This window comes from Thunnus maccoyii, chromosome 8 (genome assembly GCF_910596095.1).
Source record: "Thunnus maccoyii chromosome 8, fThuMac1.1, whole genome shotgun sequence".
Classification (NCBI taxonomy): domain Eukaryota; kingdom Metazoa; phylum Chordata; class Actinopteri; order Scombriformes; family Scombridae; genus Thunnus; species Thunnus maccoyii.
In genome coordinates, this window is record NC_056540.1 from 10,256,501 (window position 1) to 10,273,119 (window position 16,619).

The window sequence follows — 16,619 nt, forward strand, 5'->3', positions numbered from 1 at the left end:
AAATATCTGCTTTTTCTCCTCCAATAACTTTGATCGACTTCAGGAGGACAGGAGGCACAGAGAGTCAAAGGCCTGGAGTCAACATGCCTGAAGACTTTTGCAGAATGACGACTGTGCTGCTGTCCAAGCTGCCTCCCTGTCTTGTCTATTGGCAGCAATTACATATGCATCTGCCTGCCTCTCAGTGAGCCAGCCAGCAAGACAGACAGCTTGGAGAATGAGGGCTGATAAACGCCCCATTAGACAGGTAATTGCCAGAGTATTCTTTAAATCTTAATTACATTACAAGTCAACAGTGATGCCATCTTGTGATAAAGAGACAGATGTTCAACAAATACCATTTTTACCCTTATGTGTTATTAGAAGAGTATGTATAAACATATAGAATAAGCTGAGTTAAATTAAGAACAGGCATAATGAGTGTGAATAAGAACAAGCTTCTATCTCCCGCTGAGCCTGATACTATAACTCCAAACCTCACAGCATTGTTTACAGCTTTTCACTATGAAGTAAAGGCAATTTGCTGTTGTTACACTAGCTATAGTTGCCATTTGTGATAAAGGGACAAATGGCCCAACAAATAACATTGTTCACTCTTTTCTTTTTGCTAAAGGAATAAATGCAGGTTGGTGCAAGAAAACATTCATATGCCCTTTTCATACCTGACAGGTTCTCAATTTGCAGTAGCCTGCCATAACACATACTGAGTGCTAATGAATAAACTCCAATCTGTTCACTGGTTTTGCTACGGCAATTCACTATTGTTACAATGACTGAAATTGTTGTTCGACCAAAGGAACAAAGTACCACACCAGCAGTCAAATTCTATGATGCAGCTTAAAAAGGGTGAAAGGTATACCAACCGTTCAACGATTTTACTCTGTAGATGAAACTAAACTAATGACTAATAAGCAGACATAGCACAGTGTAGATGACTTACTGAGGATTTACTTAAGAATTAGTTTGAAACAGGGGTGACTGCTGGAGGATACCGAGTCTTACATTAACAGAAGGGCTTTTCAATTTCTGCATTCTGGTTTCAGTTATTTCCTGAAATTAGTGAACTGAATAGAATCAAGTGAAAGCTCCCGTGTGAAAATGGAATGCTGTGAATGTGCGGAGAGTGGCTGCTTTGATTTGAGTGCATACCTTACTCATGGGAGCACCCTGAGCGATGAAGGTGTAATGTGGTGAAGCTCATCTTCATTTTGACAGCTTCCCCTCCGGTGGTAATGATATTAAGTGATGTGAGTCAATCTAGCGTGCTTCTATTTCCTGTTCTCTACATGAAGAAGCTTCCTGATTGGCCTTGTGCTGTAACAAAGACCTTTTAAAGTCTGTTGGTGCAATTGGTGATGAAATTGATTGAGCTAATGGAAAGATTGAACAATAACAAACTACTTCTGTGTTCAACTTTTCATGAGGGAAAAAAAAGTGCACACATCAGGATAGGAGACAGACCCAAAGGACATTTGCCTAGTCAACTTTGTGGATTCCTCCTGTCATTTACCTAATCCTGATGTTCACACTCCAATGGCGAGACTTGAGGGACAAGAAGACGGGTGATGAGAGGATGAGAGACAGAGAGAGACCAAGGTTGTGATGGCTGTCTGTGGACAGTCCCAGGAGTGTGAGGAGGGTCGGGGCTGGCTGGACCAGGCTGGCCGGAAGCTAGAGCATGCCTGACAAGCCGCATCGGAGCCACTGACACATCTCTGAGTCTGAGCACTGACTGAATTGGACACTACAGGACACAACACAGCTAGAATCTCAAACATAGTCACCCAGGCAGGGCCATTTGAATGACATTACTCCAAAGTGTCATAAATAGATTCAGAAAAGAAGTCTGACCCTCTAAATCACACAGGAAAATAACTCTTTATAACCAACAAATGAATACAGAACATATGTGACCCAGTCATAAAGGGAGTTCAATACACTTATTTCAGTAGTATTTTCTGTTTTATTAAAAAAACTTGTTGAAGCTGGAAGTAAACAAGCTGCCATAACTGTTGTTGTGACTTGCTTTTAAACTCAAGCAGTAATGCTGTGATTTATGAAAGATTTTACTTTTTAACCACCTCAGCCAAGAAATATGACTGTGAGACTAAGAGAATAAAGATTATCATCTCAAACAATTCAAGTCCAGTTTTAATAGATAGTTAGATGTCTTTTCACCAGCAAGTCACCTAAACCATACTGACTATTCTGTACTGTTATTTAACACGGCAAAATCCATAAGCCTCTGCCACATGAAATTAATTTTGCTTTAATTCATCCCCTTTAACTCCTCATGCCTGCATTCTGGCAGGCCAACGGGACCAACCAGCCCCATCACCAGCAGTAAGGCTGATACCACATAGTATGGTTAATGAGAGCAGATGTAGAGGAGGGTGTGGAATGAGGTAGAAACTCTGATAACAAAAATATGTAAGTTTAGTTGTTATGAGAGGACAACAACCAAAACTAGCAACCAAGCCAATCGAGGGACCTGTGTTGGTTAATCACTTTGCAAAGTCTTGGTGAGTGAATTTTCAGCAACGCTGAGCTAACATAGCATAGGTGTTTGACTGCTAGCGTGTGGTGCTGGAGAGAGCGAATGTGTTTTTAGTACTGTAAGTTATTTCTGTAGCACATGCAGCAATAATAATTATGAATACAGTTTATTATTTGCAGTTAATTATGAACACACGCACAATATAACTTAATGTTACTTTGCCAACTGGTGAACAAGCAAGCGAGTTTGCAAATTACATAACTAACGTTAGGCTAATGTTATTTACAGTAAATATTTTCCCAAGGTTGGCAGGTCTGCATAAACTTAACTCAATTCACAATTTCAACTTTCCACACTCACCCCAGTCCTGTTTACCTTTGCGAAGGAGTTTAAAAAAAAAAGTCCTCACTTTAGGAGCCAACCAGTTGGAATGAGGAGGGGGATGAGAGGGATAAATTTGATGTTGTGTTGCTGTAGATTTGCAGTCTCTTACGCATTTGTCAATCATGATCCCTGCTTGATATTTGGGTGAAGGAAGGGGGGACAGAATCCAGCACTGTGATTGGTCAAATTCTTCTTGTTCTTTTGTTAAATGCTGCTGCATTCACAATTGACCTCACAGGTGTCACCAGCTTTTTGCGTAGTTTAGAGTGACAAATTGTACCAGCGTACTTTGATGTCAAAATGTGCACCTGCTACGCAAAATGCGTACAGGTTGGCAGGTGTGCACGTTCTCTCCTTGACAAATGAGTTTAAAGCATTTGAATCTCTTCACATATTACATATAGCAATACTGACTTTGAGAGTATTATATTGCAAGGTGTTGGCCAAGTTAAAAATTCTTGTAAAAGTGTAACTGAGGCTTCTGAGTGTAGTCTAGACCATATCCATTTTGATCCGATGTAGTAAGAAGAAAAAAAAAGACACAACTTCCCAAATGCTCTGCACAGTCTTTGAGAAAAAAAACAATTTTATCCTTTTTTTTTTTTCATTTTTGCTGATTTTTCTTGGTTTAGTTTGGTTAAACCTGCATAGTGCAAATTGCTCTCACTCACTGTGCACCACTACTCTTCCACCTGGTATCCCTGTGCTTCAATCTCTGGAAACATCTTTTCTGAGATGGGCTTGCGCTGGGAGATTCATTTAGGCCTGGAATTGCACGCATCACCACAATATTGAATCTAACCAAGCCAGACTGCAGCAAAAGGACATTTGGACTGGGTGAAATTGGATATTCTAGTAGTTCAATAAGTTTGAGGACGGGACTGGATGAGGGCAAAGGCAATTATTCATGTTCAACAGTGAAGTTGGTCAAAGTCTGAAATGCTTTAAAATAAAACAACACATCTAAATGGTATCATTACTGCTATCAGTAGAAGTGATAAAGCCTCTTGGATGTGTGGTGCCCTCAAGAACAAACAAGTCCAAGTATTTCTACATATCCTATGACCTGGTTGACTGAGAATATTCAGAGACATTACCACTATCTCACTGTTTTCCTACTGGGGCCTGATTTACTTCCTCCCATGGGTGAGGATCAGCTTTCCTCAGCAGCATTTCTAAATAGAGAAATTGTTTGTTAGGAAAGGTCAGCACTGTTAATTATACACCTCGCAAGGATGAATGTCCCTGTGAGATTGAAGATGATGTTCATAAACGGTTTCCTAACTGAATGGACAGGTTTGAATCTTTAATGTGCCATTATTGTTCTTTGAAGCATGCTCTCAGAAACATAACGATTTGAGCATGATCATTTCTAACTTGCACATGGAGAAATTTCAAGTCTATTAAGTGTGAAAATATGAGGTCCTCAGACAGTGCCTCTTTAAGAGAAATGAGAATGTACAAAGTGTAATTTTGACCACATTTCACAGTTCTTTTGCCTTTGTTTAAATTGCATTTGTTCAGTGGATTTAAATAATTCAAGCTTTGAATTCAGCTTCATATCTCTGACAGGCAGGCCCATTATAATTACAGGCCCTATATTTTATTGTGATCACAAATTCAAGCAAGCGAGACATTTAAAAAAAATAAAAGGAAACTTTCTGCAACATGGGCCATCGAAAAAAAAATCCTTATTCACATGACATCTTGTTGTTGATGATTACTTCAGGACCACAACACGAGACAGCTTTTGAACGCATGAGAAAAGAGAAAAACACCTATCACATTACTAATGAGAGCTCAGATCATTAGCATTAGTGAAAAGAGCAAAATCACTTTGTTCACTTTGATGAGATATTTAAAAAGTCTTGATTGTGATCACTTTGGAGAAGATTGGATCTATTTTTCCAAATGCCAGATTGCATTACCATCATCTCTGGTGTTGTCCACAGTTCTGGCACATAATGACGACTGATTTATGGGTGATGCATCAGGATAATAGCCAGAGATTTGGCCCATCTTTTTCTGCATGTTACGCAAGCACATAATGTAATCTATAAGATTTAATGGGACACAAGATAAAACACTGAATCAAAAAGATGCATTGCACTGTGCACTAATGGAATATGTAAGTGAATCCTGAACTGTCGGACAGTATCTTTAGTGCACTTACCAGGAGCTGAGTGTGCTGGCTGATATTATTTGTTTGCTCTCAGAGTGATCTGAGGCTGTGCTGCTGTGCTGTGGGGATGCAGCTTGATGGACGTTGAGAGGTGCTTGGCTGTGGCCTACTGTAGTGGCTGATCTGTCTGGGATCAATAGCAGCTAATTACAGCCCACATTGATCCAGAAGGCTCGCTAATTTAGAGCCAAGCCCAGGCCCTCTCCATACAGAGCCAGTGAAGCAACTCCAATCCCAGCCCTCTGGCCCTGCAAACATCTCACTCAGCACTCAGCAGCTCATTATCTCCGAGGAGCAACTGGTGGTGAATTTGTCTGTCTCCTGGGTTCAGCTTTAACACTGAAAGACTGGGTACCTGTATAGGACATTATAGATGCTCAAATGTCATCTTTATCTGCTGTATCTCTTCTATCAGCCAGGAAAAGGGGCATCAAAAGGAAAAAAAAACAAACCAAAAAAAAAAGGGATTGAGGGAACGCCAGGGATTATGAATATTTATTCTTTTAGGATCCTGAGCAGTTTTTGTGGGTGTTGCAGAATTTCTAACAGTGCCCCTGCTTCTGACAATAAACAAGATGGTGTGTATTTGTGTAAATAAATCCAGTGAGACTCACCTCACCTTATTTTTGTCCTCTTCTTGGGGTGCATAACATATGACCCAGCACAATAGCCAGACGCACCAAACAAAGGCAGGTCAGCTGATGACCCACCAACCAAAAACAAAGTTCCCAAAAATACTGATCTCATTAATCCAACAATATAAAATGTACCTTTGTATATAGTGAAGACAAAAACAATATTAAACCACTTGCTGACCAGGATATTATAAGAAACTACATGAAACTACATATTATTTTAACATAACACACAGCCATTCTATCACATCAGTCTCCACACATGTCTTGTATTGTCTTCACAAAAACCGTTGATCTGGAGCTGCTCATTCTTTCCATCTGGATGAACAGTATCCTTTTGGCTTCCTGTTGCAGTGCGAATGTGTGTGCATGTGTTTTGGCTCATGTGTCTTCAAGATCAAGGCCACAATCTTTTCATCCCGTGCCCTCCTGCAAGCTTTGATCTGACATTCCAATGTTGCACCTTCTGTTCTTCCATCTTTGTGTCCTCACATGCCTAAATCTGTGCTGCGACTGCCTTTGGGATGTTTGATATAACTTGGCTACAGTGTTTTTTTTTTTGGTAAAGGTGATCTGAGGTTAATGACCCACCCTGACCTCACTTGAGGAGCAAAAAATACAGGAAGGCAAAATAGCTCACAAACTCACAGTCAGCTCACACACAGGGGAAAATGTGTGCAGTCTAACCATGTTAGATGCGTCTGTCCTTCAGTGTATGACCTCTGCTTTACAATGGCATTCAGCTCAGACTAAGCTCTGTTTTTACCATTCTATCTTAGCACTTTCGAGACTATTCAACTCCACAAGATTGCCTCGCTTTGCAGCTATTATAGCGCATCGGCACTCTTCCAGATTGAACGTTTTCACTCACACACCTATCCCTTTTCCTCTCCTGTTTTTCATCCGTCTCACCCCATTTCCGCCTCTTGCTCCAATTGCCGGATCGCCCCAGGCTCTCCTAAAAAGTCCACATTCACTGCAGCTGAATTCAGCTGAGGGGGAGCTGAGAGTGTAATTGCTTTTTGTACTGTGGTGTGGTCATCTAATAGCATTGGTAAACACATGCACGCACACGTAGACACACACAAATGAACACACATGAGCGGGCCTAAATGTAGTCTCTCTCTCTCTTTTTTCCTCTTTGAGATACACTATGAGTGTCTCTCGCCCTGCTGTGCCAGACATAAGCAGAAGTAGGAGTCTGTGCTACTGGCACCTGATGAATAGGGCATGGGAAGCTCTTCTAATTCCTTGTGGATTTTTTTAAATACCCATTTTACCTCAAATAGCCTTGATAAAAGAGTCATTTGTAGCCTAAAGGTTGGAAATGGAATGGAAGAGCCTTTCTGCTCCTTTCTGTTGTCATGTCAAGATATGACAGGCTTTCCATTTTGGGTGATTTTAATATACATGTCTGCTGTCCTACTAATACATTGGCTACAGATGTTTTGCATCTTACTGACTCTTTTAACTTCCTTTCCTTTGGTCTTTTGATTAGCAATTTTGTTCTATGTGACATCTGTGTGTCTGACCATGAGGTTATTTTATTTGACACTGCGCTTCCTCTATCCATACCAAAACTGTCGGCCCCCAACTCGCTCCCATATAATCAACTCTATCACACCCAGCCTGTTTTCCAGTGCCTATAGTGCTGATTCCACAGTCCCAGTTAATGAATCCTCCTCTACCTGTTTAAACACTAATGAACTAATAGACTTCTTCCATAAGTCTTGTCTGTCTATTCTAGACTCTATTGCCCCTTTTAAGAGTAGAGCTAGGAAGATTAATGCAGACCCCTGACTGAACAAATCCGCACGCTCTATTAGAAGGGATTGTCAGAAAGTGAATAAAAAACGGACTGCATGTCTCCTATGAAATGTATAAGGAGCTTCTACTCAAGTGCCAGTCCTCTGTTAAAGATGCCAAAGCAAAAATACCTCTCAGATATCATCACCAAGAGCAGTCATAATTCCAGGATCCTGTTTATCACCATACACTCTGCTCGCTGCACTACACGTTCCTCCTAAATCAGCTGTGAGCAGTTTAAGGACTTCTTTCTAAACAAAATTGACAGCATTAGGTCAAATATTTCAAATCCTATCAAAGATTTCTGACTGGCTGAGGACACTCCTGCTTTTAATATTTTCCGCCCTGTCTCTTCACCCCTGCTTGGTCGCATAATTACATGGCCCACTATAGTGGGCGAGGGGGGAATCTGCCTGTAGTGAAACAGGTGAGCGCAGAGACACACTGGGAGCCTTGATAAATCAATGTAGATACGGTAAATTTCAAGATGTGTGATTTAAACAGCTGTCTGTGCAGCTTACGCTTCACTGAACGCAGCAGAAATAGACTCATGGAGAAATAGAGTGTAAAAAAGCACAGGGGGTCTCCATGTTCTTTGTCATACAGTACCTGGTGATGAGAAACACAAACAATCAACAGGTCCGACATTGTCATTAGGAGTTGTGACGTGATGTCCGTTCTGCACAACGCGATTGGTTGATGCCTTTATTCGTGGTGTAAAAGCTCAGAAAAATTGGCCTTGTTCCTTGCTTTTTTGCTGCATAATATTCATGTTCTGTGTTCGAAAAAATACATTGATGTGTGAATCACATGAAAAAAAATCCCAGTGTGTTAAATCCTTTAATCTCGTGGTTATGTGCGGGATTTGATGATTGACGATAGGCTGCTAAATCACAGTTAAATTATGCACCAAAAGAGGTTTTATCTGCATAATCTCAAATGTAAGCACAAACGCAACACATATTTTCTTTTTTTATTAGAAAATTAATTTTTGTCAGATGGAGGGTGCAAAATGGCATAGATGGGTGGTTATAGGTGGCATGAGATGCACCCCCACCTACCAATGGACCCATTCATACTAAATCCCCCTGAGCTGTGCAGCGTCAGGAACAATGATGGAGTTTCAAACTTTAGTTCTCACACACAACAATGAAACTACACACATACAATTGAAAATCTTGCACAGAAATAACGCTCGCCCCAGGAAACCACACAGACACAGTGGTGAAAAACACACAAACACACGACAATGAAAACCTCATAGACACATAATTGAAATGTATCCATTCCAAACAATTTTAGTGTGACAAAGAGCTCGTTCTGTGAAGAGGAGCCATTCTCTTCCAGAAAACTTTAATAACAATATCCAGGACTCAAAGCAGCTCTTCTGTGTGAAAGACAATAGTTTCACAGTAGGGCAAGTTTTCCTCAAATGAGCTTAATTTTTACTAATCACAAATACTCAGATTGTCTTTTCATCAAACAAATCTGTCTTCCTTTTTTGTAAAAAAGGACTTAAAAAAAACATTTCCATCAGATTGTTTTGACTATTAATCTTTAGTACAACACCATATTAGTTCATTTTAAGTTTTAACAATAGATCTATTACATGGTCAGCAGCAGAATTTTAAACGCACAATATGTAATTTCTGCCACTAGGGTTCTCTCAATCAAAACAATGACAAAAGACAGTGTTATGACGTTGTGAAGTAGCGTGGGATCATGGGAGTTGTTATCTTCATTGTTAAACAACCAGCTTCTCCGGGTTAGGATTACTTCAGTGTTCATTGTTCGGGATGTTTTTTACCGGGAGCTGAATTATCTGCAGACATCTCCTCCTCTCCAAAACAAATGTACACGGGAATTAAAACCGGTAAAAATACTGAACAAAGCAGTTTCACATAAAAAATCAGTGTTTCTCCGATGCTGTTCAGTGGGCACAGTAGCTGCTAGCCGAGCTGCTGCTAACGTTTGTTCAGCTTGTTTCTCTGGCAACTTGAGATCTAGACGTCGGATGACTAAAATCCTTCATCCGGTTAAAAGATATAGTTAAAAACGACCAAGATCCTATCAGTTTATCACAAAAATGTGGCTTAAAACTGTCAATTTATGACAGTTTCTGGTGGACAACGACAACACTGATGTATTATCTTGTATATGTATACTCTTTAGTCGACGCCATTGTGGCGGACAAACCCAACGCATGCATCTTGTGTGTGTACACTCTTTGGTAGAAGGGGTATGGCCCTGACAGGCAACCAAATGAAACCCACCGCTACCTTGATTAAAATTACAGATTTCTCTGGGTTTGAACATTATTGGAAACATTTGGGATAATGTAAGTACACAACTCAACAAAATATATAAGATAGATTTAGTTGTTTTTAGACATTTTAATGAGGAATAGTTACATATTATAGCTTGTTTGTATTTTAACACTACATAACAGCAATTACACAGCATGAAAGGCTCTTAAAATATTTTCATAATATTTTATTATTACTTTGATACAAGTTAAAGTCTGTCAAACATGGTTTTGTGATAAATGTCAATTCTGTATTTTCAGTGGTGTGTGTATCTGATTACACTTTCACTGCATAAATTTGCATGTGTTTGGAAGGAAGTGAACTTTGAAAAAAAGTTGCAATTATACTCCTTAAGGCACCACATTAGTATCCGTTCCAACAATATTTTTTGTTTCAAAAAATGTAAACTGCACGGTTTCAGAAAACAATGTGATAACCACTTTGATAACAAAAAGACAATTTCCGCAAAAAGTTTTAATACAAGCAAACGGAGACCAAAATGGTGCGTATACTCACTCACTCACTTGTACATGCTCTCTCCCTCTCTCTAATAATTTTGAAGTAAATTCTCATCCCCATTAGAGAAAGCTGTTTTCCAAAGCCAGGCTATATTCAACCTGTGTTCATGACCCTTTCAAATTGACCACAGATGTGGATTTAACCTGTTTCGCTTGGGTACTAATAACCTGGGACTCATTTTTTGGTTTCAGAGCCCGTCTATTTTCTGAGCTGGCCCTCTATGGCAGGATGTTGAAACAATCATGCTAATGGAACTGTCTCATTTTGATGCATGTGCTAATGTATTTCTGAATCATTACTTTCCTTTACTCCACAAAGTACATTTTAGAACTCCTGAAAGCATGTTAAATTAGTAAATAGGTAAACAGAGTCCCTGTCCATTCTTTCCATCATCTCATCAGAAATTTTATTTCTGATGCTCCTCAAGTACTGTTACCCCCCACTCTGCTCTACTCGTAGTCCTTCTCTGGAAAACATCCTCCACGAATGAGGACGCCATTTCCCCGAGACGCCATATCCCTTGGAGGAGTGCAGGACAATGGAGTACATTTCCACATGAAAAGATGGGGACAGAGAAGGAGCAGGAGGAGGTACAGAGTGCTGTGCCCTTCATCTGTGTTACCATGGGGATCAACAGTACTGCACCCTCCAGGACTCTAATTGGCTGAAGAGAGTTCCATTTGGCCTCTAAGAGTCCCACTCACAGGTTCTTTCTGACGCATGTTCCATCTAACCACTTCACTGTCCTATTCACATGAAAAATAGGGATCTTGGATGCATTGATGAAACACTTTGAGTACAACTTTATCCTTTTTTTCACTCACTGACACACTGTACTATATCTCATCCCACGTCTTTGAGAGCACTTTACTGTCTACACAGTACTGAACTTAGTACCAAAGAAGTTATAACAACTAACTACTAAGTTATCCCCCCAACAACTGTGCACAAAGAAAGTACAACACTTTGCAAAAAGTCAATCAAGAAGTTTTATGAGGCACAGGTCAGCATTATAAAAGGCATTGAGATAAAATGTTTGATGATACAATCACTTCTTTTTTTCCCTTTTTTTTTATTTACACCCTCCGCACATCCACACACACACACATTGCTTTTGAAAGTAGAAATTATATTCACAAAAGGTTATTTCACCAAATCCGCTCACATAGCCCTTTCCATTATCAAGATGAACTGCTGATGTGCCTCGGTGCAGAAGACAAATGTGCAAAGTCAGACAGCACTCTGCCCGTCTCCAAAAGAATGCCCTCAGTCAGACGAATGCGCTTATCTGTGATGTATTCTCACCCGGTTCTGTGCTGACAAAGAAGTACAACTTTAAACTGGAGTTTTGCTTGACACATGTCATAACATAATGGAGAAACAATGCAAATGTTGACATCACTGTCGTGTTTATCATGTTTATAGCAGAGGTAAGAAAAATCATAGGCACTGTACTTTAATTTTACTCTGACTTAGTGTTTTCTCTATTTTGCCTTTTCATTCACCTGACGCACCAGATGGTTTGTTACACAGAACCATCTGAGAAGTCCTCCTTGGAAACTGTTTGGAAAAGGGCAGGCACTTTCAAATCTATCTATCATCATCTATTATGGCAAATTCAAACCAATAGATCAACAAACCAGACGTAGTAGAAGAACGCTGAAGAGGAAACACAACAACAAGCTGCAGTTTGAGGAACTTTGAAAGCTAGCTTCTTTAGGAGCTGCCATTGTTATTTTTGAATGAACAGTCACTTCTCCCTTTCGTAACACCTAAACCACACCCATAGCTGCCAGTAATTCCTCATAGGATGCTGAAGCCTGACAAGATGGATTCTCATGTGATCTCATGATCTCACAATCTCATGAATCCAGCTGCCTCAGGTAACCTTTTCGTGCCCTTCAGGGTAATATCTGCAACCTTCTATTTGCAATCAGCCGGTAGCTAGTGTATAATTTCTCTCTGTATTATAACATTCTCCATGGCAAACACACACACACACACACACACACACACACACACACACACACACACACACACTGATTATTAGTGGATTTAATTACCTCTCTCCTTGTATGTCGGGCACCCTCTGTTTCATTCTCTTCATCTCTGATTTTTTTTTTTTTTTTTTTTTCCAAATTATGAACTGCACTACCACCACTTTGATCCACACTGAAATAGCTCAGTAACTATCAGATGGATTGACATAAAATCAGGTAAAGAAATTCATGGTGCCCCATGGTTAACATTATATTATACTGTATATATTAAACATAGTTACAGTAACATCATCATTTTGAGCATGTTGGCATACTGACATTAGCATCTAGCTCAACATTGTGCTGTGCCACAGTCTCATAGAAATGCTGGGGTTGTAGACACTAGCTTTCTTTGTCATCTTTTTCTTTACTTACAGTATTCATCCTCTTACTTCTTTGCAGCTTAATTTTGGTGTCTTTTTTGTCTTTAAACACATATGGTATCGCACATTTCTGCCCAGTTCCCTTTTTTGTCTTGCTACATCTATATAACCCTGCCTCTGCTCCCTTGTTGCTATGTGATGAATTATGTTATATAGTTTATGCGTTGGTGATAAATCTATTATATAACAATAAAGTGAGGAGTTCACATACCTGAATACATGTGTTTATGTTGCAGTAGTGAGGTAGTACGTGTGTTTCCAAATGACACAAGATTTCATGGTAGAATCAGGATTATTAACTGTGGTTGGCCAAGAGGAGTGCTTCTACAATGAACTATCCTTAAACACCGCATACACAAGAACCTGCTCTTTGATCATTTCTGACAGCCTCTCTCCCAACCTGGGGCTTGGTTTGCTAAGTGAAAACCTTCTGCCCCAAGCCATCATTAGCTGTGTTGGCTGAACCAAAACAAAGGCAAAAAAAGTACAGTATTAATGTAGAATCCATCAGGTCGAAACCTTACCAATTACCAATAGCACCATTAAGTTAAGCTGTAACCACACATGTTTTCAAGCCTTTTCAAATGCTATCATGAGAAGGTTTGAAAAAGCAAATCAATTTTGTTGGATGGATCTGACATGAGTCGGACAAAACATCTTAATGAAAAAGCAAAATATAATGCCACATATACTCAAACAATACTGTGAGAGCACCCCAGCAAAATACCCCTCCTCCAAAAATAGCAATTCACTGCCTTGATGTGATGCAGTCAAACTGTAAAGTTGTGGATTCAGCAGCTTGACACCTAAGACAGATGCAGGTTTGAAATGTTTTCAGAAAACACACATTGTAAACAGAATGCTTTGCATATAGTCAAGTCTAAACTGATCACTCATATGCTAAAAATGATGTTCCAGACAGAGGAGTCTCCTCCGGCGCTGAAGCAGTCTGATCTGCCTATCTAACTACCAGACACTGTGACCTGAATACAGCAACAGGCAAACTGTCAGCATTCTCTTCTTTTCTGGGCTCATTTGCCAGTTGAACAGATGCATTGCCCTAAAGGAAAAAAAAACAATGTGATAATGTGATAGGTTGAGTCAGACACATTGTGACAAATACAATTGACCTTGGAGTAATGGCTTTGTTCAGAGCAGCATTCCTGCTCAGTCAGAAAAGCTGTTTCATGGTGGGCAAGGAAAAAAGCTAAACCCAGGTGGTAGCCAAGTTATAACACTGTGTTTAGTGTCATGTTTGTTATCTGAACACATGACAACATTCTGGATGACAGAATTTAAATGACTGGTGTAACGTTCCTACCAATATTAAAACCAAACTTACGCCCCTGCAGGTAGCAGTAGCAATAGCAACAGAAAGTAGCAGGTGTAGCTTAAATTAAATGAAAAGTTGGGGTGATGGGTGGAGGGTTTCCCCTTCTTGAAGTGGTGGAAAAGGTTCTTTAATAGAGCTTTCAAGCAGCAATGAGGATTCTGCAGGGAAAACTAATCCCTCTTAAAAGCATAAAAATAAAACCTTAGTTAAAATCAACAGTACCAAAAACTTTGCACATAAGGAGGATGTGGGGGTGGAGGATGCAAGAGTTACTCAATGGGGTAATAGTGAGAAGTATCAGGTAATAAAGGCCGAACTGTACACCTGCATGGATGTGGTTGGACGTTACCAGTAAGCCGTAAGCCAAACAGCTGATGAATGAGCCTGTATGTGAAGCATGAATCAACCAGATGATGGCAATCAGCTAATGCAAGTGAGACTCCAGTGCTCTGCCTGAACTAATGCTTCATTCCTAGCACAGAATCAGCATGAAACACCAATTTACTGGAAGTGACACAGAAAACAGAAACTATGAACATGTGGTAAAGATTGGTTATTGGTTTCATATTAGGCACCTGGTTAATAGTTAATCAAGAATAGTTAATCACCCTGCTGCTGTGATGTACGGGTTAGTCCAGGACCCTGTGACATAGCTGTTGTGTGGTGGTATCAGGTGCAGGTAGATTCAGTTGCAGGCTATCTCTGTATTGAAATGTGTTCACTGTAGTGTTTTCTCTACTGCTACTGCTGCACAAGAATCTACAGGTAGCAGCTCCAAATGGGCACACTTTCTAAAAAGCTTGTGTCATCAAATGCCCTTTTCTCAGCCACCCAGTCTTAACAAAGGAGATACTGGGTTTCATATCTCTCCATAACAACGACAAATGTGGAGAAAGTGCTGGTGGAGAAATTTGTTTTTGTAACAATTAAACATTGTTAAATAATCCGACATGTCTATAATGGGACAACAGGTAAATTGCCTGTTGTTATGGAAACAAGATGTGTGATCCACTTTGTATTACACCTCACAAGAAAATTTTCCAGGCAGTTTTTTTTTTTTTTTTCACATGTAAAGCATGCTATGTATTATCACAGCCTTAATCTGTAAATTTCGATTCTTCTCGAGTGTTGAGAAATTAATACAACCACAGACTAATTAGACGACACAGAAAATATAAAACATTTGCATCCTCTCTGATCCAGTATAGCTTAATGGAGTTGATGAGAATAGAATAGAACTAACAGGAGTTTTGTTTCCTAAGACAAATACAAAATCGGTCATTTGACATGGAGAAAACAATCTCACTTGTTATGGATGGATGTGGGGCCTCCAGGCTTTAGGTGTGTGAGTGAGAGACTTAACACAGTTCCATCTTTTCTATGCCGATCACCAAAAATACACATGTAAGTGCACAAGGTTGCATTTAATAGCTTTTAGTCTTACGCAGAAAAGCAAACAGTATTTAACAAGAATAAAAAAATGACATGGGGTTATTTTCCTACTTAGCCTCTGTAGTCTTTTTTCAGTGCTTTACTTCTACCAAGCTTCAATAAAAGACATCTTCGAAGTGCACTTATGGAAATTTCTCATCATAAACTCAGCTATGGGCAATAATTCACACAAATTCACTTCAAATGCTTTCAGCCAATGGAGTAATGGAAGGTATTTTGCAAACAATTGGTCCCTTTCCTCCTACTGTGCACTGAAGGGGGAGGGAGCAGTGACTGAGTGAGCTGTGACATTGTGCTAGCATCAGCAGGCTCTTGTGGAACTGGGCTCCCTGGCACACAGGAGTTAGCCAGGATTAATGAAGATGCCAAAGTCACTCCTCGGCTCCTGGCTCTAATGGCACAACACACAACACGAATGCAGTCAACACAAGACGCCATATGGCATCATTGCCGTTGACACACCCGGAACTTTTGGGCTGAAACCCTGGCACAGACTGGAGAAAATACAGGCAGAACACATTTATTCGCACATACATTTGTGCAAACATGCGCAGGATTGTTAAAATCACATCTGATTACTTCCCCGGGTAATTTAGACCAGCCTTTTAAGCAGGAATTCCTTTGGTGCCCAAGCATGAGTGATATACAGATCCACCCACAAAGGCCCTGGCTCTATCTATCTGCATGTCATTGGCATTCTAAATCTCTCAGTCATGCCTGCATCCATAATGGCCCAATTACTGCCGATGGGGATCCCACTCCGTATCTGACAATTACATCTGTTAGAGTTTGAGAGCGTTAATGCCTAAAAAATATCAATTAAGGTGATTGATCAGGATGTTAATATACTATTAAACAGCAGTCTGGGGCTGCAGAGCATTTCTGTTGATTGGGCTGGAATGAGAGGACTCTCCAGGATAAAGCGACTGTAGTTTAGTGGGCCAGTTAGATTGTAGATCTAATGAACACAGAGATGGCCCACAGTTGCATTTTATTGCCAGATAAACCTGGACAAGAACAACTTTGGGTAATTGCTACTGAAAGGCAGTTCATGGAGCTATAAAAAGCAGAACAGTCGCACAA